Source organism: Panthera pardus, unplaced genomic scaffold (genome assembly GCF_024362965.1).
Source record: "Panthera pardus isolate Hobbes unplaced genomic scaffold, ASM2436296v1 HiC_scaffold_27, whole genome shotgun sequence".
Classification (NCBI taxonomy): Eukaryota; Metazoa; Chordata; class Mammalia; order Carnivora; family Felidae; genus Panthera; species Panthera pardus.
The window spans coordinates 33,152,139-33,177,506 of record NW_026526843.1 but is presented as its reverse complement, the minus strand read 5'-3'; the positions used below and the strand labels follow the sequence as shown (position 1 = coordinate 33,177,506).

The 25,368-nt window shown below is 44.7% G+C and overlaps 1 long non-coding RNA gene across 1 annotated transcript; it reads left to right on the top strand.

Moving 5' to 3' along the window:
* The first annotated feature begins 971 nt into the window (after positions 1-971).
* Positions 972-3,309, top strand: LOC128773929 (uncharacterized). Its single transcript, XR_008418423.1, has 2 exons — positions 972-1,494; positions 2,597-3,309. It is a non-coding gene; the product is annotated as an uncharacterized LOC128773929 (long non-coding RNA).
* The last annotated feature ends 22,059 nt before the right edge of the window (positions 3,310-25,368 follow it).

Here is a 25,368-nt window from a genome sequence, read left to right as displayed (position 1 = left end):
TTTAATTACTCAGAGCACTCTCTCTTTTATCTTTTTTTTAATTATTTTTTAACGTTTATTTATTTTTGAGACAGAGAGAGACAGAGCATGAACGGGGGAGGGCCAGAGAGAGAGGGAGACACAGAATCTGAAACAGGCTCCAGGCTCCGAGCCGTCAGCACGGAGCCCGACGCGGGGCTCGAACTCACGGACCGCGAGATCGTGACCTGAGCCGAAGTCGGACGCTTAACCGACTGAGCCACCCAGGCGCCCCACACTCTCTCTTTTTTCCAAGTCAGACACTGTTTTTGGTCCCGTTGGGTCCCAGCAAGAACAATATTTATAACCAGGAAAAAAGAGCAACAGTGAAGAAAATCACCTGACTTATTTTAAAACCACTGACTACCCCAACTTAACTGATAATATCGAGATAACCCCCTAGCCGTCAGGCTTTAGTTATTCTCTGCCTCTTACAGAGGGTGGCTACTCTTGAGACAGCCAGGCTGCTGCCTCTGTTAATTTCTGTGTATCCACCTTTTCCAGCTACTTAAAAAAAAATTGTTTTTTAAAGTTTATTTTAATTTTGAGAGACAGAGAGAGCACACACAGGCAGGAGAGGGGCAGAGTGGGGGAGAGAGAGAGAGAATCCCAGGCGGGCTCAGTGCTGTCAGCAGAGAGCCTGATGCGGGACCGGAACTCACGAACTGAACCGTGAGATCATGACCTGAGCCAAAACCGGGAGCTGGATGCTTAACCGACTGAGCCACCCAGGCACCCCCAGCTACTTTTTAAGTAACAACTTTATTGAGGTATAATTTCCATACCATAAAGCTCACCCACTTAAAGTATACAACTCCGTGGCTTGTGGTATATTAACAGAGTATGTCACCATCACAATAATCTAATTATAGAACATTTTCATTAGCCCCTAAAGAAACTCCTTGTACCCATTAGTAGTCACTCCCTCTTAACTCCCTTACCTCCCTCCCCACTCCAGCCCCAGGCACCTACTAATCCATTTTCTTTATATATAGAGGCTGTGGCTACTTTTGTTCCCAAATGCTTCTAGGTATGACCATACTGAAATAATAATAGCAAAGCTGCTTTGGCATTTGAGGAGTAGAAAAACTCGTCTTGTGGTTTTGAAGAAACAACATAAAAAAAGGCTAGATTAATGCATATAAGGGATCTTCTTGGATGCTATGCAAAGATTCCTCAATTCAATACTTGGAACCTTAATGCTAAAAGGAACTTTGAAGATTCTTGAGTAAAACGTCTTCATTATGTAGCTGGTGGAAATGAGACCTAGAGAGGTTAAGTTGAATGGCCCAAAGTTGCTCATCTAATTGTGCCTGTCAAATACATTTTTATTAAATATTATACTTAATTGACAGATACACGAGATGTGGTGCTAAAGCTTTACTCCTAAGAAATAAAAATACTTCAACCAATAGTTCTCTGCAGGAGCCCAAAGAAATAAGCCTGAAATTCAACTTTCAAGCAACTGGTCATCAGGTAAATGTAATAGAATTGCACCATAAGCTTCGCCCATGAGATGTTAAAGAATCCATGTGTAGTTTAAATATATATAAGGATTATCTGTTATGTATAGGAAAAAAAAGTAGTTAAACAAAGCCTGTCCGGAGCCCTTTGATACACAAGAAATTTCTTCCCTGTATTTTTTTGCTAAGGACACAAAGGTCAAGAAAACAAGCTGACCTCAATTATTCATTCTCAAAGTGAACTTCGAGTCAGATACGGATTTAGTTCAGTCTACTGTGTGTTCACATCTGTAGTGGCCTTAAGGCTCAACATGGTTGAGGCACCTTTCCAAGGATATAATGTGTTTACCAAACTATATACTACAGCAAAAACAAAAACAAAAATGCTAATGTGAAATTAACCAGAGGACCTTGTTCCACTCATGTTCTGATTAATTGTGTTCTGCATAAAAGCATATATGACTCAGAATTGGAAAATGGGCAATATATAGTAATGGATAGACTGCCTATGCCTCAGAGCAGTATCAGTCTGGCTTCTGATTTAGGTTTCGGGGTGGTGGTAAAAGGGTATTGCTTGAAAATGGAGAAAGAAACGTGGGCTCTGTGACCGTCTATACGAGGAAGAAACTGGAAGTTAAGTCTTGGGAGATCTTCGAGGTATTCCAGCTGGTTATAGACTAATAATACCACTTGGAAGTCACTTAGCCCCCGGGGTGTCTTCACAAGGCAGATTACCAAATTCCTGGGCACAGTTAAGGCATTCAGTCTCCACTGCATGGAAGCAAGCCTGACCCTCATCCTGTGGAAGCTTACCCACTTAGTCTATGGGTAATTGCTTTCTTCACTACCTCTTCAATTAAAGCCGTTTGATGACACTATTTAGCCTGTAAGAACCCAAGAGGTGGCCTTGGTGGTCTACCTCAGAGCAGGCAAAGTCTCTCATGCTTTTAGGGTCGCAGAGCAGAGTGCTGTGTAGTTTCTTCAAACTCACAATCTTGTCTCTGGTCGCTCGCAGTCTCCTCCAACCACCCCCTGTCTACTTTAACAATCAAGTTTCGTGAGTATTTTTAAATATTGCTAAACCACTAAAGCCATAGCTTTTCTTTCCTTCACAGACTAAGCTTTCACTAAATGAAAGATTCTCTAAGCTGACAACGAAGAAAACGCCAGAATCAGTTGTCAATTCTGAAGACCAAAAAGTCCTTTCCTCTTAAAGGTTCGCTGTTAACAAGGATATTGTAGTGAGTTTATGCTAGACGATAGACATATGCTTTCAGTATTTACCTTTTTGCTTCTCTTGTTAATGTATCTTTTCTTAAGTACGCTTTGATGCAAATAACCTGTCAACAATGTTTACATAAGAGAAAAAAAATGTTTACTTTGTGTGCATAAAAGAACGGAGAAATGAGTAACAAGTAGGAAAGATGATTTAGAATGAGACATGTTGGGAAGACAGCTAGGTTTTCAGAATGACTTGTCTTCAATGGTAGAGAATATATTTCTTTTCTTTTCTTTTTTATTTTTTGTTGCTTTGATTTTAAGTTGTTCTTTGAGCTCAAGAACCCACCTGGGAATCCTAAATAGATTGTATTTCAACAGTAGAGCAAGATTATTGATGAGCATCTTTGATGATAAAATATTCTCTGCCTCAAAAGTTAGTAAGATTGAACTGTACTCTTCATGAAAAAGATAAATTGGTATCCAAGCCTTTTCACTTTTTCTGGGAAATTATGCTTTTGCTTTTGATATGAACTTATAAGAATTTCAAATTGTTCTACTGTAATTTTCTGTGAATGTATTAAGGTAATAAAGTTTAAATACAAATGTGGCTTTTTGTCTTTCCATTGATATTTGGAGTCCAAAGTACCAATGATCCTGAATAATGATACACACGGACTATCGAAGTGTAATTTGGATGTCAGCTGTGTCCAGCTAAGCCCGTTGTTAAAAATACTGGTTTATTATTATTTCCCACTTCTATAAGACTTTCAGCCTCACTTAATAAATCTTGCCCTCACATTTATTTGTGCAAAGAAAATGAAATGCAATATGGAAATATAAGAATAGTTGTATTCTCGTCGGACTCATTTATACCATTGTTTTCTGAACCAAATTAACAGATGGTTGAAACATTGAGTTGAAAAGCAAAGCCATGATCAGTTTGACCCAAGGTCTCTACATTTTGTGGTAGCTTTGCTCCGAGGGTCTAACCTTGAATATGGAGAATGACGATGTGCATGAAGCTTCATACTGTAATTTGCAGCAAGTGATTTGAGAAAGAATGTTTCTTCAGATCACAAAAACAATACACGTTCATTGAAGAAATTTTAGAAAACACAAAATACCATAAAAACCCACATGCATAACAACTGTGATCTCTACCTCCATATGTATTTTGTTGACACAAAGATTTCTGCCGTAGCAAAGCTTTCTTTCCGCGGTAGGTATCCAGTTTCCCATTGCTAGACATTCGGGCTGCATCTAGTTTGAGTTTTTGTAAATGAAACTTGTGATGACCATCCATGGAGCTAGATCTTTGCAGCAGATCTCCAATTTGTTCCATACGACCATTTTCTAGAAGTAGAATTGCTGGGTTAAAGAGTACAGATTTAGAATGTTACACATATTAATAAATCGCTGTACAGAAGATGAAAAGGCTTGTTTTCCCATACTCTCATCAACAGAGAATGTGGGATAGATGTACTGTTTTCAGGGTCTTGCTTGCTGATGGATAATATCGGGTGAAAAGAAACGGCATAAGTCAACGAACTTCGTAATACTTTCCCAGCTCCAAAATGGTCTCTTTTCTGTATTGAACAGCAGCCATATAATTCACACATCTCTCCCTCTCTGCCTTGAATAACGTTAGAAGTACAGGAGCATAAACAACCGGTTTGGTCCGTGCCAAGAGATAAACACTCTGGGTATTTCTCAGTACATGAACCAAGAGACAGGCTGAACTTTCCACGTTTGCCTCATTTGGCAACAATCATAGCAGTGATTTTTTAATGTTTGTTTATTTAGTTATTTATTTTGAGAGACAGAGTATGAGTAGAGGAGGGGCAGAGAGGGAGGGAAAGACAATGCCAAGCAGGACACGGGGCTGGATCGCATGAACCCTGGGATCCTGTCTTGAGCTGAAATCAAAGAGTTGGATGCTTAACGGACGGGGCCGCCCAGGTACCCCCATAGCATTCATTTTTGAAGGGAGGTCCTCAGACCAGCGTGGTCAGCATCACTTAGGAAGTTGCAAACTCTCCAGTCTCACCCCCAGACCTACTGAACCTGAAACTCCGGGTGCGGGCCTCAGCAATCTGTGTGATGCATGCTCAATTGTGAGATCGTCCAATACGCTGCTCCTCAGTGGTCACTAAAATTCCTACCTGCAACCAGGTAGAAATTGTAGAGCCTACCCCATCTCCTTCTCTTCTGTTTTGATCTTTCTGCTTACTACTTTTTTTTTTTTAATTTTTTTTCAACGTTTTTTATTTATTTTTGGGACAGAGAGAGACAGAGCATGAACGGGGGAGGGGCAGAGAGAGAGGGAGACACAGAATCGGAAACAGGCTCCAGGCTCCGAGCCATCAGCCCAGAGCCTGACGCGGGGCTCGAACTCACGGACCGCGAGATCGTGACCTGGTTGAAGTCGGACGCTTAACCGACTGCGCCACCCAGGCGCCCCACTATTTTTTTTTAAGTTTATTTATTTTGAGAGAGAGAGAGAGAGAGGTGGGGAGGGGCAGAGCGAGAGAGGGAGAATCCCAAGCAGACTCCACACTGTCAGCGCAGAGCCCAACGTGGGGCTCGAACTCATGAACTGTGAGATCACGACCTGAGCCAAGATGGATAGACGCTTAATGGACTGAGCCACCCAGGCGCCCCTTTGCGTATTACTTTCTACATATGTCAGTACCTGCACTCTCCCCTCCTCTCCACTTCCACTCTGAAACGCTATCCAGTGGATACGAGTGCAGGTTGAAGGACTCTTTCTGGGAGGTTCTTGGGCTTCCTTGTTGGATCCTGCCCATCCTTGAAGCTACAGCTCTGCTATGTTAAATGGGTTTAAACGGGGTACAGGGTTATCTGTACGTGACTTGGCCCCTTTGTGATTTGATCCCTGGCTTCGCTCTCTAATCTTTTTTCCTTCCAATTTTCCTCCCCGACGTACCTTTCCAGCCACACCAGCTTCCTTCTTATGCTTCGAACACAGTAGGCTGCTCCCTGCCTCAGACTATTTGCACTTGCGTTTCCATCAGCCTAGGACACTTTTCGCCCTACAAGACTCTTCCTCCAGACATTGGCATGGCTCCCTCCCTCTGATCATTTGAGAAGCTCAAATACCGCTTTCCCACCACCTCAGAGGAACCTTCCATGAGCACCCTATCTAAAACAGCACTGCAATCACTCTGCCCCCTCATCATGCTTTCTTTTTCTTTTTCTTTTTTTTAATGGGTACTTAGTTTTGAGAGAGACAGAGACAGAATGTGAGTGGGTTAGGGGCAGGGAGAGAGGGAGACACAGAATCTGAAGCAGGCTCCAGGCTCTGAGCTGTCAGCACAGAGCCTGACGCGGGGCTCGAACTCACAAGCTGTGAGATCATGACCTGAGCTGAAGTCGGACGCTCAACCGACTGAGTCACCCAGGCGCCCCTCATGCTTCCTTTTAAAAAAAAATTTTTTTTTTTTAAGTAGGCTCCATGCCCAGAGGATCCCAATGAGGGGCTTGTCTCAAGACCTTGAGATCAAGACTTGAGCTGAGATCAAGACTTGGGCACTTAAACGACTGAGCCACCCAGGTGCCCCCCACCCCCCATCATGTTTTCTTTTTCTTTACAGCATTTATAATTATATAACATTCGATGATATCTTCATTTGTTTATTGTTGCCCCTACTCTTGAATGTAACCACTATGAGGGCAGGGACTTTCTTGATTTTTTCTTCACTGTTTTAATTTTTTTTAATGTTTTTATTTTATTTTTGAGAGAGAGAGAGAGAGCCAGAGCATGAGCAGAGGAGGGGCAGAGAGAGAGGGAGACACAGAATCAGAAGCAGGCTCCAGGCTCTGGGCTGTCAGCACAGAGCCCAGCGCGGGGGCCTGAACTCACAAACTGAGATCATGACCTGAGCTGAAGTCGGGGACGCTTAACTGACTGAGCTACCCAGGTGCCTCTTTTCTTCACTGTTTTAATCTCCAGTGCCTAACAAAGTGCCTAGTATATAGAAGGTGCTAATAAACCTTTGTTGACTGAAAGAGCATTGCAAAAAAAAAAAAAATGTATTAAACAAAGATTGGGAAGGAAATGCACCATCATCTTTTAGAATTTGGGAACTACAGGAAGTTGGTATTACTACTTTTCCGGATTTTACAAATTTTCAGAAATAATCACATTTCACTCAGGTCAGAAATAATACATTGTGAGTAAACTAATGAGCCATGAAAGTATTAAGTTGCTGTTTGGGTTTTGCGTCTGGTGCCTTCAGTTGTGTGGGTTTCCTGTTCGTTGTTTGCTGTGTGTCTGGCAGAAAGTTTTCCTTGCTCCAGCTGAGTGCTGCCTCCTCACCCAGCAGATGGCAGCATAAAACTTCTAAAATACAGCCTTCCACAAAACTGCAAACCTCCATAAACAAAAAGGAAGGAGGGAGAGGAGAGGAGAGGAGAGGTAGAGGAGGGGAGAGGAGAGGAGAGGAGAGGAGAGGAGAGGAGAGGAGAGGGGAGAGGAGAGGAGAGGGGAGGAGAGGAGAGGGGAGGAGAGGAGAGGGGAGGAGAGGGGAAGGGAGGGGAAGGGAGGGGAAGGGAGGGAAGGGAAGGGAAGAAGAAAGAGACTTTATGGTTAAACAAGCTGTGGAATGTTTGGATACTTCAGAAAATGGATATTTCTAAAAAACAGCCTAACACAGATTTCTCAGTTTGATTCAGACAGATGATCTTCAGGTTGTTTATTTATCTCTTTGGTTTTTTTTTTTTTAAGGATTTTATTCTTTTTTTTTTTTTTAATTTTTTTTTTTAACGTTTATTTATTTTTGAGACAGAAAGAGACAGAGCATGAACAGGGGAGGAGCAGACAGAGAGGGAGACAAAGAATCTGAAACAGGTTCCAGGCTCTGAGCTGTCAGGACAGAGCCCGACGCGGGGCTCGAACTCACGGACCGCGAGATCATGACCTGAGCCGAAGTCAGACGCTTAACCGACCAAGCCACCCAGGCGCCCCAAGGATTTTATTCTTAAGTAATCTCTACACCCAACGTAGGGCTTGAATTTACAACCCCCCGATCAAGAGTCTCAAGCTCTCCTGACTGAGCCACCAGGCACCCCGTCTGTTTATTTTTTTTTTAATGTTTATTTGGGGAGGGGGAGAGGTAGAGAGAGGGGGGAACAGAGGATCCGTGAAGCAGGCTCTGTGCTAACAGCAGAGAGCCCGATGTGGGGCTCAAACTCACAAACGGCAACATCATGACCTGAGCCCAAGTCGGATGCTGAACCCCCTGAGCCACCCAGGTGCCCCTGTTGTTTTTTCTTTCTTAGGGAAAGAGGTCTGAGACTAAGGGCTTAAACAAGTTGGCTATTTAGAACTAAACAAGGCGTAGGCCTCCTACCTTCAGCCCAGTGTAGCTTTGTGTTTATTTGTGTTTTGCTATACCATTCTGCTTTTCTTTAAGAATATATACCTTTGCTGTCTAGGACTGGCTTTAAGATACCCGAGCAATAGTGGCGGCTGGGTGACTCAGTTGGTTAAGCATTCGACTCTTGATTTCGGCTCAGGTCGTAATCTTGAGGTTCGTTGGTTGGAGTCGCGCGTTGGGCTCTGTGCTGAGAACGCAGAGCCTGCTTGGGGTTCTCTCTCTCTCCCTTTCTCTCTCTCTCTGCTCCTCCCCTGTTTGCGCTCTCTCTGAAAATAAACATTAAATATATATATATATATATATTTTTTAAAAATTAACAAATAAAATATTCCAGCAATAAATAACAAGTTGGTAAAATATCATTATAGGTAATTTGTAAATAAGGAATATACCAGAAAGCAAAGAGTGGGAAATGGAGAGGCTGAGGATGAGGAGAAAATTCTCCCAGTTACTTCGTCACCTAGTCTTGGTTCTTGACTTCACCAACTGTGTGATCTTAGGCAAGTCGCTTCTCTTGTGGAAGTTTCAATTATCTGGTGAGGTCTTTAGAAAAGATGGCCTTTCAGGGCCCTGAAAGCAATACATATCTCAGCTCCTTACAGAACCCTGAAATATTTAAGTTCCTCTTTGTATTTTCTCAAAATGAGGCCAAAGGAAGCCTCGAGTCAGAAGTCCCATGGTCTTGGCCATATCATTATTTATTTGTTGTTTAAAGTTTATGTATTTACTATGAGAGAGAGAAAGACAGCAAGCTGGGGAGGGGCAGAGAAAGGGAGAGAGAGAGAATCCCAAGCAGGCTCCACACGGCCAGCACAGAGTCCAATGCAAGGCTCAAACTCACAAACCGTGGGATCATGACCTGAGCCAAAATCTCGAGTTGGAGGCTTAAGTGATTGAGCCATCCAGGTGCCCCCATATCATTCTTTAAAAAGTATGTTTATTATTTATTTTGAGAGAGGGAGAGAGAGAGCATGCCCTCGCAGGGGAGGGGCAAAGGGAGAGAGAGAGAGAGAGAGAGAGAGAGAGAGAACCCCAAGCAGGCTCTGAGCTAACAGCCTCAGAGCCCAATGGAGCATGGGCTGTGGTAGACCAAAGTTGAAATCCCATCTCTGCCACTTCCTGGCTGTGTATGATCTTGGCTATTATTCCCAGTTCTCAATTTCCCCATATATAAAATTGTTGTGAGGAGCACGATAAGAATGAATATGGGGGCCCCTGGGTGGGTCAGGCGGTTAAGCGTCCAACTCTTGATTTTGGCTCCGGTCGTGATCCACGGTTCGTGGGTTCGAGCCCCGCGTCAGGCTCCACACTGACGGCACAGAACCTGCTTGAGATGTTCTTTCTCCCCGCCCCTCTCTGCCTCTCTCTCTCTTTCTCAAAACTAAATAAATAAACTTAAAGAAATTTAAAGAATTAATGTGAGTAGGAAGGTGGACAGAGAGGTGATATAGAAGAATACACTTGAGATACTGTTGAACTTCGATCTTTTAGGGTTCACGCCCTTTCCTTTCAAGTTGCCAGTCATTGCCTCGGTGGCGGCGGTGGGATCTTCCGGACTTTGGAGGAACAAAGTATTCAGGCAGTGGTGTGCTTAAGCCAGCTTCCCGCGGGTCTTTATTTTCTGCCTTGAGGTGAAATTAATATGAAATTAACCGTTTTAAAGTGAACGATTCAGTGGCATACATCTAAGCGCCAAAACGTTTCCATCACTCCGAAATGAAACCCCACATCCATCAAGCAGTTACTCCCCATTCACCCTCCCCTCGGCCCCTGGCAAACAGGAATCTGCTTTCTGTTTCTATGGATTTACCTATTCTGGATATTTCGTATAAACGGAATCCTGTGACCTTTGTGTCTGGCGTCTGTCACTGAGCATAATGTTTTCAAGATCGATCCATCCCGGAGCAGATATCGGCACTTCACTCCTCTTTATGGCGGAATAGCATTCCCTGGTACAGGTGCACTGCATACTGCATTTTGTTTATCCATTCATCAGCTGACAGGTATTTGAGTGGTTTCCACTTTTTGGTTATTATGAATAATGCTACCGTGAACATTCCTGTATAATTGTGTGTGTGCGAACATGTTTCGAATGCTCTTGTGCACGTACCCAGGAGTAGAACTGCTGGGCCATAGGGTAACTCTGTGTCACCAGGGTTTGAAACAGATGCCTGTAGTCAGCTTTCAAGAACCAGCTAGAAAGGTATGCCACATCATCGGCCGGCAGGGAAATGCAAAACTAAACCACAGTGAGACACTGCTTCACAGCCAGTAGGATGGGTATAATCAAAAAGATAGGGGCACCAGGGCGGCGCAGTCAGTCGAGCCTCCGACTCTTGATTTTGGCTCAGGTCATGATCTCATGGTTCACGAGTTCGAGCCCCGCATCAGGCTCTGTGCTAACAGAGCAGAGCCTGCTTGGGATTCTCTCTCTCCCTCTCCCTCTGCCCTTCCCCCAAGTCTCGCGTGCGTGTGCACACATGCTCTCTCTCTCTCAAAATAAATAAATAAACTTAAAAAAAAAGACAGATGGGGATGTGGACACATGGGAGCCCTCATACTTTGCTGGTGGGATTCTAATATGGTGCACAAAGCAGTTCGGCAGTTCCTGAAATGGTTAAACATACAGCCCTTGCATTTGCGAATGTTTCTTGGGCATGGGGATGGGGCAGTGGTCAGGGTATGAACAGAATAACTAGAGAGCCCCTCCTTTCCCCGGCGGTGGGATAGTCATTAAACATGTGCCCGTTCAGACAGATGGATAGATATACGGATATGATATTCATCTCTTTGGTGTCACCTCACGTCATATCCTCCAGCCCTACGTCCACCTCACTTCCTCAAATGGCAGCATTCTATTTTGCAATGGGAATTCTTCTCTCCTAACCAACTGGTACGGAGAAGGCCACTTGTGGTTCTCCTTTATCGTGATGACTGATTTTTTTTTTTTTTTTGGAAAAGTGAGCAGAGGCTTACCATGTAATTCATATATGCGATTCACTTTATGTATTTTCCTGTTTCTGGATCTTTCCACCCCCCGCCCCCCACGTTTTATTGATTTAAGTCACCTCTACACCCAACGTGGGGCTCGAACCCACGACCCCTAGATCAAGAGTTGCATCCTCCTCCGACTGACCCAGCCGGGTGCCCTGTCCTGCGTCTGGATCTTATTTGTGCTGTTCTACCCGTGCAAATGCGTCTCTCATTTCTTTCAGCCTGTCTAACTCCTTCCCACCCTTTGAGAGCTGGGTCGGATCCCACCCCTGCCCCCCTTGTAAACACTTCGCTCAGTCAAACTCAGGATGGGAGCACCCAGTGACTCCGTGACATAACTCCTTGATATCATAGTACTCTTAACTAAAAACACACCACAAAATGCTGTTGTATTTTAACCTAGGAGAGTTAAATACATCATTTTTTGGTATATGTATTTCTGCCTGATGCTAGACAAACTGTGGCAGGCTCAAAAAGCTGAAGAAATAGTTAAGCTGGGTAAATTTCAGATGGAACCAATGTGAACGAAATTTGTTTTTTTTTTTTTATTTTATTTTACTTGGAATCATTCAATTTTACTTGGAACACTAGTGATTTGTAGCCGTATTGTGTCACTTCTTTTGGGTGGCCAAGTAAGTGGGGTGAGAAGTTGGCAGGTTTGGGTCCTGGTCACCGCTTTAGTAGCTAATTAGGTATGTAATCTTTTTTTTTTAAGTTTATTTATTTTTGAGAGAGAGAGAGAGAGAGTGCATGTGTGTGCGTGCGAACACATGCATGTGCGTGTGCACAAGTCGGGGGGGGTGCGCAGAGAGAGAGGGAGAGAATCCAAAGCGGGCTCTGCACTGTCAGCACAGAGCCCGACGCGGGGCTCGAACTCACGGACCTCGAGATCATGACCTGAGCTGAAGTCGGACGCTTAACCGGCTGAGCCAGCCAGGCCGCCCAGGTATGTAATCTGAGCTACCTTAATCCTCCCTAAGGATCAGTTGGAAAATGGGGATGGTACACTTAGGAATGAACAATTCCTGTGGATTCTGTCTTTTTTTTTTTTTTTTTTGCTGCTAGCTCTTTGCTCCACTTTAATTTCCCTAGTTCAGGGTCTCATCTTCCTTAGCCTAGGCCCTTGTCACTCAAAATATAGTCTGTGGCCACGCAGCAGCATGATAGAAATGCAGAATCCCAGGCTCCACTCCAAACCTACTAAAACACAATCTGCGTGTTAACAAGATCTTTTTTTTTTTTTAAGTTCACCTATTTATTCTTTTAAATTTTTTTTTTTAACGTTTATTTATTTTTGAGACAGAGAGAGACAGAGCATGAACGGGGGAGGGTCACAGAGAGAGGGAGACACAGAATCTGAAACAGGCTCCAGGCTCTGAGCTGTCAGCACAGAGCCCGACGCGGGGCTCGAACCCACGGACCGTGAGATCATGACCTGAGCTGAAGTCGGACGCTTAACCGACCGAGCCACCCAGGCGCCCCATGTTCACCTATTTATTCTTGAGAGAGAACACGAGCCGGGGAGGGGAGAGAGAGAGGGAGAAAGAATCTCAACCAGGCTCTGCGCTGAAAGCGTTGGGGCTCGAACTCACAGACTGTGAGATCGTGACCCGAGCTGAAGCCGAGAGTCGGATGCCTAAATGACTGAACCACCCAGGCGCCCCTGTTAACAAGATCTTGAGGTGATTTCTATGCGCAATCAAAACCTGAGACGCAGTGGCCTACGTTCATTATAGTGTCTTGGCCAGTCTCTCCGTCTCCACTCTGGCCCCTTCCAATCGACCTTCTCCATTTCGACTAAGTAGATCTTTTCAGTGGGCCAAGCAGATTTTATTACTTCCTTATTTAAAATCCCTCAGGGGCTCCCTAGCATAGGATATTGTCTATGTCGCTTTCTCTTTTGGGGAGTATTTACCCATCTTTGTTTCCTTATAATCTTTCAACGCTCCTCTTAAGTGTAACCCCATCATGGAAACCTTTTCTGTTCCTCCTGTGGTTAGGTCCCTACTCTAAACAGCCTTTTCCGAAGGCATCCGAAAGTTTATTCTTGAGAGAGAGAGAGAGAGACAGTCAGACAGAGCACAAGCAGGGGAGGGGCAGAGAGAGAGGGAGACACAGAATCCGAAGCAGGCTCCAGGCTCTGAGCTGTCAGCACTGAGCCCGACGTCGGGCTTGAACCCACAAACCGTGAGATCATGACCTTATAGCCGGTCAGACGCTTTACATACTGAGCCAGCCAGGCGCCCCAAGTCTCAACCCTTTTGAAGCTTCCAGCGCAGGTAGGGAAATGAGACAAGATACAAGCAACTCTGTAATTAAACTGTGATAAGTCTTACATGGATACAAAGCAGGATAGGCTAAGAGTGGGGTGGGGGGCAAAGTCCTCCCTGGAAAAGTGACGTTCGCATTGAGGTTGAAAGGCTGGGTAGCCATTAACCTTATTCATTTGCTTAAGCTGACACCCAGTATAAAACCTGGCACATAGTAGGATGCATAAATACTTGCTGAATGTGCAGCCTAACTCCATGTGGTAACATCTGCACAAGTTCTTTGGAGGGTATGAAGTGCGACAAAATGCAGCTTTATTACAGATTCTGTCTTGAGAGTTTAGGAAGCAGAATTCACTCCTCTCCTGGAGGGAGCCTTAGAAAACATCCACAGACCGGCAAGTTCTGTCCTAGCCAAGTATATTCAGGCATACGATCTTCTCCCCAAACATAATTTTCCCGTTCTGTTTGGATCATCAACATGGCCTTTAATGAGATACCGGAGGGAGTAGACACATGGCTTGTGTGGGTGTAGTTTTGGATGGAGTCCTACGGCAGGAAGGCAGCCAGTTCTAGCGCATTGACTTGAAGATCAGACTGGATGGCCTTCGGGGGCGGAGGGGGGAAGCTAAGGGCAGTGGGAAGTGGGGAAGGTGATTAAGAACGGTATTAATGTGGGGCGCCTGGGTGGCTCAGTCGGCGAGGCATCCGATTCTTGATTTCGGCTCAGGTCACGATGTCACGGTTCGTGAATTCGAGCCCTGCATTGGGCTCTCTGCTGTCGGCACAGAGCCCGCTTGGGATCCTCTGTCCTCCTCTGTCTCTGCCTCTCCCCGGCTCGTGCTCTCTCTCTGTCTCTCTCAAAAATAAATAAACACACTTAAAAAACAGTATTAATGTTGTTTTTGCCCCTCAATATGATCGGATTCCGTATTTAAGTGTTTGAGTTCCTTTCCTTTACTTCCCAAGACCAGAAGAGACTTAACATATATTTGGCATCTGCTGTGTGAAAGACACCATAGTATGTGCTTCTAAGACATGTAGAACGCAGGCTCCTGAGTCAAACTTTCTAGACTTGAACCCCACCCTACTCCATCGCTTTGTACTAACTGTATTACCTTAGTCAGAATGCACGCTCTCTCTGAATCTAGTATTCCCCATCAGCGATGGGGATAGTCTCTCGCAGAGTTGTGAATAGGACTCAGATAAGTATTCGATATAACATTTATTGAGTACAGATACTCAATAAACGAGTGTCGTTGGGGCAGCTATTCCTTGTGGATTGATTCCCGGATTGAGCCACGGTCAGTGTCAGGACTTTCTTCCATGCACAGGTTTCTATGTCTTTCCTTACAGGCTGGTTGCTTAGGCCCACAGGGATAATAATAGATGAGTAGACTGCCTTGGTCACTGCCAGTGATCGCCAACAGTGCTGTTGTACCGGCTCCTTAAGAACCCTTGCTGGTTGACTAGTTAATTAAATCTTCGACAAACGTTGAAGTACCTACTGTGAAGTACTATTGAGTACTTGCTATGTGCTAAGTCCTAGAATCAAAGAATAAACAAGATAGTCTGGGGTCCGGTTCAACTGTTGCTTCTCAAAGTTGAAGGTGGGGCTCTATTGGCAGTCTTACAGAGGACCATAGCCTTAACCTCAGTCTTGGGGGACCAAAGAGAGGTAGAAACAGAAAGAACACTGTGATATATAGCCAGCAACTGTTGCTTGTAAGCCCTTGTACTCCAGCACATGACGAACATAGTGATCCAAGGTAGTTTGACACTGGCCTTGGCTCCATTCAGGAAGTACAAATAGAAACTGGGAAAATAAATTGCTTCTAAGGAGGGGGAATGGGAAGAGAGACTTGATTTGTTACTGTGTGCATATATTACTTTGACCTTACTTTGATAAAATTCATAACACGATTAGTAAAATATGAAACTGACTCCAAAAGACTAGAACCTAACCCTTCCCCATTTCCATTTTGACCGGCCATTTGATACAACGAGTGTTTGGGATGAGGTAAGGCTTGGGAAAGGGGACGTAGAGTGGAAAAAAAAAAACCATATTTATTGGGCCAGCTGCTTGACAATATTTTATTTAAGCTTGAAAGGTGGTTTCTTTGTTCTTATGGCCCAAATATTTTCACATCAAAACAGCAGAATCAAGACAACCTACTTAGTGTATTTACCCTAATTCAGACACTTTACATCTGATACAGTATCCTTGCCTATCTCCAGTACAGGAGGGAAATATATTGCCTTGTATATTTGCCAATATACACATACATTGTTGTATATGTGTTGTGTGCTTTCTAGTCCCAGCTCTCCCTCCTATGAGTTGGAGGACGTGAGGCAAATCCTTTTCCCTCTCTGGATCATCGGCCCATCTGAACATGAGAGTGTGGATTATATAAGTAATTTTCATATTTTCAAACCGAATTTCTCTGGGAATCTAGGGTTATGAGCAAGGGCCTCATAGAACTTTATGAGGGTAAAGAGGAGGAGAATTGTCAGGGAAATTAGAACATCCACCTTTGCTTCAACCAGAGCAGCTAAATCCTGCTCCCCTATTTTATTTACTGCTTTTTCTAATAATATTACTACTGAAATAAGGGTTTTAAATATTTTAAATGTTTTTATTTTTTTTTTATTTGAGAGAGAGAGAGAGAGAGAGGATCTCAAGCAGGCTCTATGCTCAGCACTCAGCTCAGAGCCCGACACAGGGCTTGATCCCACAACCCTGGGATCACAACCCGAGCGGAAATCAAGAGTCAGATGTCCAACCAACTGAGCCACTCGGGAACCCCTAAGATATTTTTCTAATAGTCAAATATTGAAAGCAATAATGCATTTCTAAAGGAAAATAGCTTAAAAATCACTTTGACATCATTATCTCATTTGATACCCAAAATAACAATATGGGGGGTAAAGAAGGCGAGATCAAGAGAAGAGGAATTCTTGGGGCACCTGGCCGACTCAGTTAGTGGAGTGTGGGGCTCTTGACCTCAGTGTTGTGAGTTTGAGTCCCATGTTGGATGTAGAGCTTAATTAAAAAAAGAAAAGGAAAAAAGAGAAGAGGAATTCATTTTTAAAATTTTTATTTTTAAGTCATCTCCGCATCCAACATGGGGCTTGAACACACAACCCCAAGATCGAGAGTTGCACACTCCACCCACTAAGCCAGCCAGGCGCCCCAGAGAAAAGGAACTCCTTACCTCAGCATGTGCAGCTAGAGAATGGAAGAACCATGACTGGAACCCAGGTCTTCTGACGTTGAGGCTTATCCGGTCTCCAAGTATTCGACGACTGGTAGAGCACGGGCACTGACCAATCCAAACAACACCTGCTGAAAATGATTTGGCTTGATCATACCGATGCATAATTGCCATATGGCCAAATATTAGCCTTCGTGTGGAAATTAAATTAAATGACATGGAACATAATGGATATGTAATGAATCATATTTATGTCTCCGTTCCTTCCTGCTCCTACTTTTAGTTCTCTTTCTATCACATCTGGCTACTTAAGCAGAAGAATCTAGCTTCTCCCTCATGTGAATTACATAAACTATGTGTGTCTTTCTCGTTTAATAATTGTGTTTGAGCTCCTTATTTGATCACATTTTGAAGTCTCGACTTTTGAGGGGCGCCTGAGTGGCTCAGTCAGTTAGGTGTCCAACTCTTGATCTCAGCTCGTGTCTTGATCTCAGGGTCATAAGTTCAAGCCCCAATGCCAGGCGTGGAGCCTACTTAAAAATAAAACAAAATAAAATAAAGTCTTGACCTTTCAGTGTATTAAGTTTTACACTCCAATGATTGGAAATTCACACTTCCATACCATTGAGGTGGCCATACTATCCTAAGGAACGTTGGGAGAGTAAGGTAGACATCTTGAGAAGCTCCCATAGACTACCAGTGAGTTCACTTGACTCATCTTTGAGGAAAAGGTCCCTTTGCCGTGTGAAAAGATTTATGTCACTTAGAAAAGAGCCCAGTTCAGACCTAGGCCTGGCTTTAAAAGATATAAACAGGGGCGCCTGGCTGGCTCCGTCAGAGGAGCTTGCGACTCTGGATCTTGGGGTTATGGGTTCAAGCCCCACGTTGGGTGTAGAGATTACTAAAAAAATAAATGAATAAACTTAAAAAAAAGATATAGGGGCACCTTTGTGGCTCAGTCAGTTAAGCATCTGATTCTTGATTTCAGCTCAGGTCATGATCTCACGGTTCGTGAGATCGAGCCCCGGGTCGGGCTCTGTGCTGACAGCACAGAGCCTGCTTGGGATTTTCTCTCTCTCTGCCCCTCCCCTGCTCTCTCTCTCTCTCTCTCAAATACATAAACTTCTCAAGTTGAATCAGGCATACGTGCAAAAAAGGCCCCTTGTTTGCTTGGTTATCATATATGCCTGTTTGCATTAAGTATCTCCAGCACTTGCCAGGGAAAGGATCTTCTGACTTGAGATACCTGGCCACAACTCTGGCAAGAAATACTGCCGTGGTAGAGTTGTTCCATTAGGGAGATGACGAGACCACTTAGCACTACCTTAATTTCTTCTGATCTTCTATTATTAAACTATACTGTGATATAAAGCCTACGCAGTGAGTTGTTTCTCTCAATGGATCTTCCATTGAGTTACCCTACACAGAAAACAGGTAGTTCGGGCTTAGGTTTTAGGGCAGCTCAGATTTGGAGTAGCATAAGGCAGTTACGTGCAGCTTAATCATACTCGAGTAAGTTGACTCTCACGGTTTTGGACCCACAGCGCTTTGAGGGCCCATCTCCTTTTCTTTTCCCACCCCACAGGGACAAGCTTAAATGTCTATAAAGCCTCCATCCAGATGCCTTACTCAGATGCCTTGCTCTTTAAAGCATTGCCAACAGGACCCACTTATCCACAGTCCAGCAAGCTTTACTTTGCAGCCCAGACTGGTTTTTGGAACGGGCTCTTACAGAAATCTCTACACCAGAATAGTCTGTTCTGTATTCTGCTGTGCCCAATAAATGGCTATTAAGAATTACAGACCAGTGGGCTGTCGTTTATAGACGCTATTCAAGTATTGTTCGCTGCTTTCGTTAAAATGCTGAGAACCCACTTTATAGTATTTTACTGTTCTTACATAATAATAGAAAATGGCTCCTGCGTATATTTGAATCTGTTTCCTTCTTGAAAAATTAAAAAAAAAAAGTGGTTCTTAATGACTGCGCCTGTAGGAACCAAGTCTTCCAAAAAGGGTTCCAAAAGGGGTTAACGATCTGTGTATCTTCTTAGACCCAGTGAAGATGTTAATGATGAAGGGGGTGGGGGGACCGAGCGTCGAGAAGGGCCTGAGGAGGTCAAAGTTATCAGACATCAGGAATTCTCTTGAAGCTGCTTTGAAACCCCAGTAGACATCAAGGAAGAGAAAGGAGAGAATTCCTTCGGATTTTGCAGAACCACAGTCACAAGCAAGGGTGTTCCACATCCAAGGGTGAGTTGGGTGTTCCAACTCGCAGGTGCCATTCTGTAGATTCAGGCAAAACGTCCGGTTACATACTGTGTAGACAAGTTCTCCAGGGACACAATAACCCATCCTTTGAGAATCTGTCGATTTGGATCCAGTTTGTTTTTATGCCCCAAGATGCAGCTACAGCAGTGCCGTCCTCCTGAAACTCAACGTATTTACTGAAGAACAGGGGCGATGAGGGGACCTTGTGTGTCTTCACACAGCAAGTGCAAGAGAAGGGAGGCATCGTGGTTTTTTTGTCTTCTAAAGCATGATGTTTCCCAGCTGAGGAACATGCTGGGGCACTAGAGAACACAGAATCATTGTAACTGTTTGGCCTGGCGTCTTTTCTCAGCAAGGTCTCACTCTTTGGGAAGGCAAGCCCATTGTCAAGGTCAGGCCACAGGTGAGGTTTTCAGGGCCAGGGGTTTGGTTCTCTCCCTTGTTATCCTTCCTGCCCAGGTTTTCACCATTCAAGGGGAATAAAGGGTAGACTGAGAGATACTGAGGGGGCCAAAAGTCTGACGACTAACCATTTTCATTAAATGCAGGAGTTCGGTAATTGCCAATTTACAATTGGTTTTGCTTCCAGCTGCTTCTGTTTTCAGCTGACTGGCCCAAGGGACTATTGAGACCAATAAAGCATTTAAGGATTGAGGAGGGAGGAGTTAATTCCATTTTTGATTTCCTCCTGCTTGGGTAACTCTGCTTCCTCCCTGAGCAAGGAGCTAACAAAGACCTCATCGTCATTTTGTAATTTATTTTGTAGTTTATTTTTTTTTTAACGTTTATTCATTTTGAGAGAGAGACAGTGTGGACAGGGGAAGGGCAGGGAAAGAGGGAGACACAGAACTCAAAGCAGGCTCCAGGCTCCGAGCTGTCAGCACAGAGACCGACGCGGGGCTCAAACCCATGGACGGTGAGATCATGATCTGAGCCGCAGTCGGCTGCTTAACCGACTGAGCCGCCCAGGCGCCCCTCCTCAGGACTTTTTAAAATATTTATTTATTTATTTATTTTGAGAGAGAGAGAGAGAGAGCGCGCGCGCACGTGAGTGGGGTAGGAGCGAGAGAGAGAGGGAGAGAGAAAGAGAAAGAGAGAGAGAGAGAGAGAGAGAGAATCTCATGTAGGCTCCGCACTGTCAGCACAGAGCCCCATATGGGGCTCGACCTCATAAACTATCATAGTACTTGAGAGGTGTTGGCTGGACTATCTCCCCGGCCTTAATAACATCAATGCTGACTCTATCATTGAGGGCTACTCATATGCGAGGCTATATTCTCAACACTATATGCATCAACTCATATATCCTGTACATCTCACAAGCCCATGAAGATGGTAGTATTATTTTATAGATTAAATAAAGGGAGGTACGGAGAACAAAATTTCCTATGTTCACAGAGCTGGGAAATGGCACTGGGCTAACGCTGAGGCAGTCTGCCTCCAAAGACCATCCGCTTAACCCTTAGCTGTATTGAAGGTAACACAGTGAAACCTTGGATTGCGAGGAACTTGTTCTGCGAGTGTCGCACATTTCTCGTAAATTTTAACTTGATGAACGAGCGATGTCTTGCAATGCGTGTGGTACGTGAGGCCGACCGGCACAAGATCACAACTGAGCCAGCGGCTCTTGAAATTCTCTTTGATGTACGAGTGCTTTTGGATCACAAGCGTGTTTCCCGAACGACTTAGGCTCGCACCCCAGGCGTATGTTCATTTCTGCACGAGCCAGCCTTGTCCGCCTTGAGCATCGGCTTCCTTGTGAGACCGTTGGGCCGGTAACTCAACTTTTCAGGAGTCAACAGTAGAGTTCAAGAGTCCAGCTTACAAGCTGAGTCTCTTGCTCGGTTCTTTCCCAAAATGCCCATCTCCACTACCCTTTACCTTGCATCGTTAAACCAACTGACGTACAGGGAGTTCGGCAAAGGCGGGTCTCAGCTGTGCCTTTAATGTCTGATGAGTCCGCTAGCGCCCTATGTCTTTCGTTTGATCTAAGGGAGATCTAATGAGAGATCATTTCCTGATAACACGCTGTCGGCTTCCAACACCACTAGGAAAGCACGCCGCCGCAAACAATCCCTATTTTGGTATAAGTGCCTTTGAAAAGGGGGGCGCGAGAAGCAGCATACACTCCTCAGAGTTTGGGTCTGATTTCCTGAGGTGTTCCATTTCAGAAGAGGCCCCTGACAACAGGCAGAGAAGAAAAACAAGTGTGGTCTGGGGCAGACAGTGTTTTTCAAACAGTTGGCCAAATCTCTCCTGGCAGCCGGGAAGCAGCTGAATCATCAAACGCCAGGCCTCTAACGGGATGGAGTCTGGGCTGCATTGAAGCACATTCCAGACTGACTGTGAAGGCCAGGGCCGCTGCTGCTTTACCAACGCTGGCTCCCGTCCAGGGGGCTGGCCTGGCCCAACTGCTCGTCGAAGCCTGATTTCATCTCCTCTCCCTCTCTTTGCCTCCTCGTTGTGATTTCCCGGCCAGCGTTTGCCTGCCTTTGCATGGGACGTTTGAGTGACTTTTGGGGTCACCCCAGGCCCGGCCTCGGCTCCGCGAGCTGAAGTTAATGAAATCCATTTCCTGGTCGGAAAGTCAAAATAGCAGGGGAAGAAAGTCACTGTGATCGAGCACTCAGGGACCGGACAAGAATGGGCAGACATTCTTTTCCGAGAGGCAGGAATGACCTAGGCATTCAGAAATTGAAAGCCAGATGTTTGGACAAAACCCTAGACCCAATTTGAATCTTCAAAGTGTTGAAATCCCTTAGGAAATCCTTTGACTAAAGCTTCAGAGAGTGGAAGGTAAGGAAGGGGGCCTCAGGAGGGTACTGCTCCTTGAAAATAAATAGATCCCTCCCTTTGTAGGAGAAGCAAAACAAATGTTTGGACTCATTAAGCATGAAGAATGCACGATATTTTCTGCGTCTTTTAAGATGACTACCGCTGGTATCGCCATCCTGAGCCTAGTTATGAATGAGCACAAAAATATGTGTTTTGTTTCTCCATCTCTGCTAATGCGCATGTAACTATTGCTTAATTACATTTGTCCCTAATAAGGAAGAGGAAAGAAAGTGAGCAGTACATATGTGGGTATAATAAGGACTAGGTAAGGGGAAGCATTCAGTGTCTTGCTTGCTCAGATAGGTTTTTCACCTGAAGGAACATTGTGGAAGACAGGAGCCTGCTTCTTCACTGTTAACAGTAAGCTGTGCATGCATGGAGGCGGGCGGGGCTGGGCTGGGGGTGGGGGGTGGGGGGTGGGGGGGAGGTTGTGACTTGGAAAGAACCTTGAAATTCCACCAAACTATAATCCATTGTCTGGACTCTGATGGGAAAAAGAAAGAAACTGGATTCTCCTCCCTTCCGTCCTTGCCAACCACATTCCTCCTCTGCTCTGTTCTCCCTGACCCCACCCGTAATAATAATAATAATAATAATGTGTGTTATTTTTATGAAACTCTAAATAGCTTTCACACACGTCTGCATTTGATCTGTATAACTTTTCTACACCAAGCCATGTTGGTTCGGAGTTCTGCTTCTCAAACTTTCAAGTGCCTCAGAATCACCTGGGAAGCATTTCACAAATGCAGATTTATAGGCTGTACCCTCATAAACAAAGTAGGTCTGGGATAGGTCTCTGGCATCCACATTTTCACTTTCATTTACTTTACTTTAATTTTTTATTCTTAAATTAATTTTTTTTAACATTTGTTGCTTGTTGAGAGACAGGGAGATACAAAGCATGAGCAGGGGAGGGGGAGAGAGAGAGAGAGAGAGAGAGAGAGAGAGAGAGAGAGACAGCATCCGAAGCAGGCTCCAGGCTCTGAGCTGTCAGCACAGAGCTGGATGGGGGGGCTCGAACCCGTGAACCGTGAGATCATGACCGGAGCTGAAGTCAGCGCTTAACTGACTGAGCCACCCAGGTGCCCCAATTTTATTTTTAATTTTTAATTCAAGTATAATTAACATAGAGTGTTATATTAATTTCAGGTGTACAATATAATGATTCAACAATTCTATACATTACTCACTGCTCATCCCAATAACTGTACTCTTTTTTTTTAATTTTTAAACTTTATGTATTTATTTTGGTGAGAGAGAGAGAGAGAGCGCAAGCAGGGAAGGGACAGAGAGAAAGGGAAAGAGAGAGAATCCCAAGCAGGCTCTGCACTGTCTGCTTGGAGCTCGATGTGGGGCTCGAACCCACAAGCTATTCTTAAGAGGACCATGAGATGAGGGTGTAGACGAGAATGGATGTTGTCTTTGGTAAAGTACACTTGCTCCCCCAACTCCTTTCCTCCAAAACCCCCTTTCCACATGAAGGTGGAGTCAAGTGAACATCAAAGGAGCCTTGAAGAAAAGGATATCTTGCAAACTGGCCCCTAGACATTTGGCCAATGGGCAAAGAAAGGGAGTTTGCAAATATGGCCTAAGGGCAGCTCTTGGTAAGCAGGATAGATATACTTGAGACCCAGGTTTGTTTGTTTAAGTTTATTTATTTATTTTGAAAGAGGGAGAGAGTGAGGATGAGCAGGGGAGAGGCAGAGAGAGAGAGGGAGAGAGAATCCCAAGTAGGTTCCATGCTGTCAGCACAGAGCCCAAAATAGGGCTCGAGGTAGCAAAGCAGGAGATCATGACCTGAGCCGAAATCAAGAGTCAAACACGTAACCAACTGAGCCACCCAGGTGCCCTGAGACTCCGGTCTTTTTTTTTTTTTTTTTTTTTTTTAATTAAACACAATTGGTAGGGTTTGAATAATACCTCTGCCAATTATTAGCTGTATAACCTTGGGCAAGTCACTTACATTTTCCATGCCTCAGTTTCCTTATCTGGATGACGGAGATAAAATTCCTATATATTTCCTAGGGTTGTTGTAGGGATTAAATGACCTAATGTATGTACTCCACTTAGAACAATGCTGACATCAGAGAGCCAAAACCTAAGAGACTCTTAACAACTGAGAACAAACTGAGGGTTGATGGGGGGTGGGAGGGAGGGGAGGGTGGGTGGTGGGCATGGAGGAGGGCACCTGTTGGGAGGAGCACTGGGTGTTGTAGGGAAACCAAGCTGACGATAAGTTTCATATTTAAAAAAAGAAAGAAAGAAAAAACTAATAAAAATAATTAAGAGAGAGAAAAAAAAGAACAATGCTGACATCTAGTAAGAGGCAATAGTATTATGTTAATTACACTTTCCCTGAGTCATTGCTGAGCTGCAATGAATAGAGGATGGCTTGTGCCTAGAATTAACCATTTCTGAGGTTTTCATGTCTGTGCCTCAGTAAGCATTATGGCCGTGCACTAAATCCCTTTTCCAGACTAACAGTTGAATCCTGATGACCTGTGGGGCTTCAGGTGTTTTCTGTGGCAACACTACAGGGCAAAGAGATATTTGACCACCAAACACAATACTTTTTCTCTCCTCTTAAAACTTAATCAGTGGAGGGACGCCTGGGGGGCTCAGTCGGTTAAGCGCCCAACTCTTGATTTCAGCTCAGGTCATGATCTCACGGTGTGCAAGTTTCAGCCCCCCATCGGGCTCTGTGCTGACAGTGTGGCGCCTGCTTGGAATCGTCTCTCTCTCCTAATCTCTCTCTCCCTCTCTCTCTGCCCCTCCCGGCTTGCATCGTCTCTCTCAAAATAAGTAAACACGGAAAAAAATTATTCCGTGGAATTTCATATAAATCTGGTCGGCGTTGGTATACAGCGAAACGTACAAAACACCGTAGTGCAGGGCTATTATTCCTCTTTTAACTTTTCCACCTCAAGGCTGTTCAGCACATGAGGAAGGATGACGATGGTGAAGATGATGGTGACGATGATGATGATGGAGTTACCAGGGGACTGAGGCTCCTTTAAGAGTATTAGGAAGGGGGCGCCTGGGTGGCTCAGTCAGTTAAGCGTCCGACTTCGGCTCAGGTCATGATCTCGTGGTCCGTGGGTTCGAGCCCCGCGTCGGGCTCTGGGCTGATGGCTCAGAGCCTGGAGCCTGCTTACGGTTCTGTGTCTCCCTCTCTCTCTGCCCCTCCCCCGTTCATGCTCTGTCTCTCTCTGTCTCAAAAAATAAATAAACGTTAAAAAAAAAAAATTTAAAAAGAGTATTAGGAAGGCCTATGGGGACACAGCCTCAATGCACTGCACAGAGTAGCATGGTGGCTGGTTATAGAAGTTATACTCAGGGGGGTGCCTGGGTGGCTCAGTTAGTTAAGCGGCTGGCTCTTGATTTTAGGTCAGGTCATGATCTCAATGGTTCGTGAGAGGGAGCCCCTCATTGGGCTCTCTGCTGACAGCATGGAGCCTGCTTGGGATTCTCTCTCTCTCTCTCTCTCTCTCTCTCTCTTCCCTTCCCCTGCTCACATTTCTCTCTGTCTCCCTCTCAAAGTAAGAAACACTAAAAAAAAAAAAAAAAGAGGTTACACTCAGGACTCGCTTCCCAGAATTTGCTGATGGGTAATACTTGGGGATTTGGGGCAGGGTTTCGAAGTCGGTAGATTTACTGGAGGCCTATTAGTGTGTGGGGACCCTCGGAT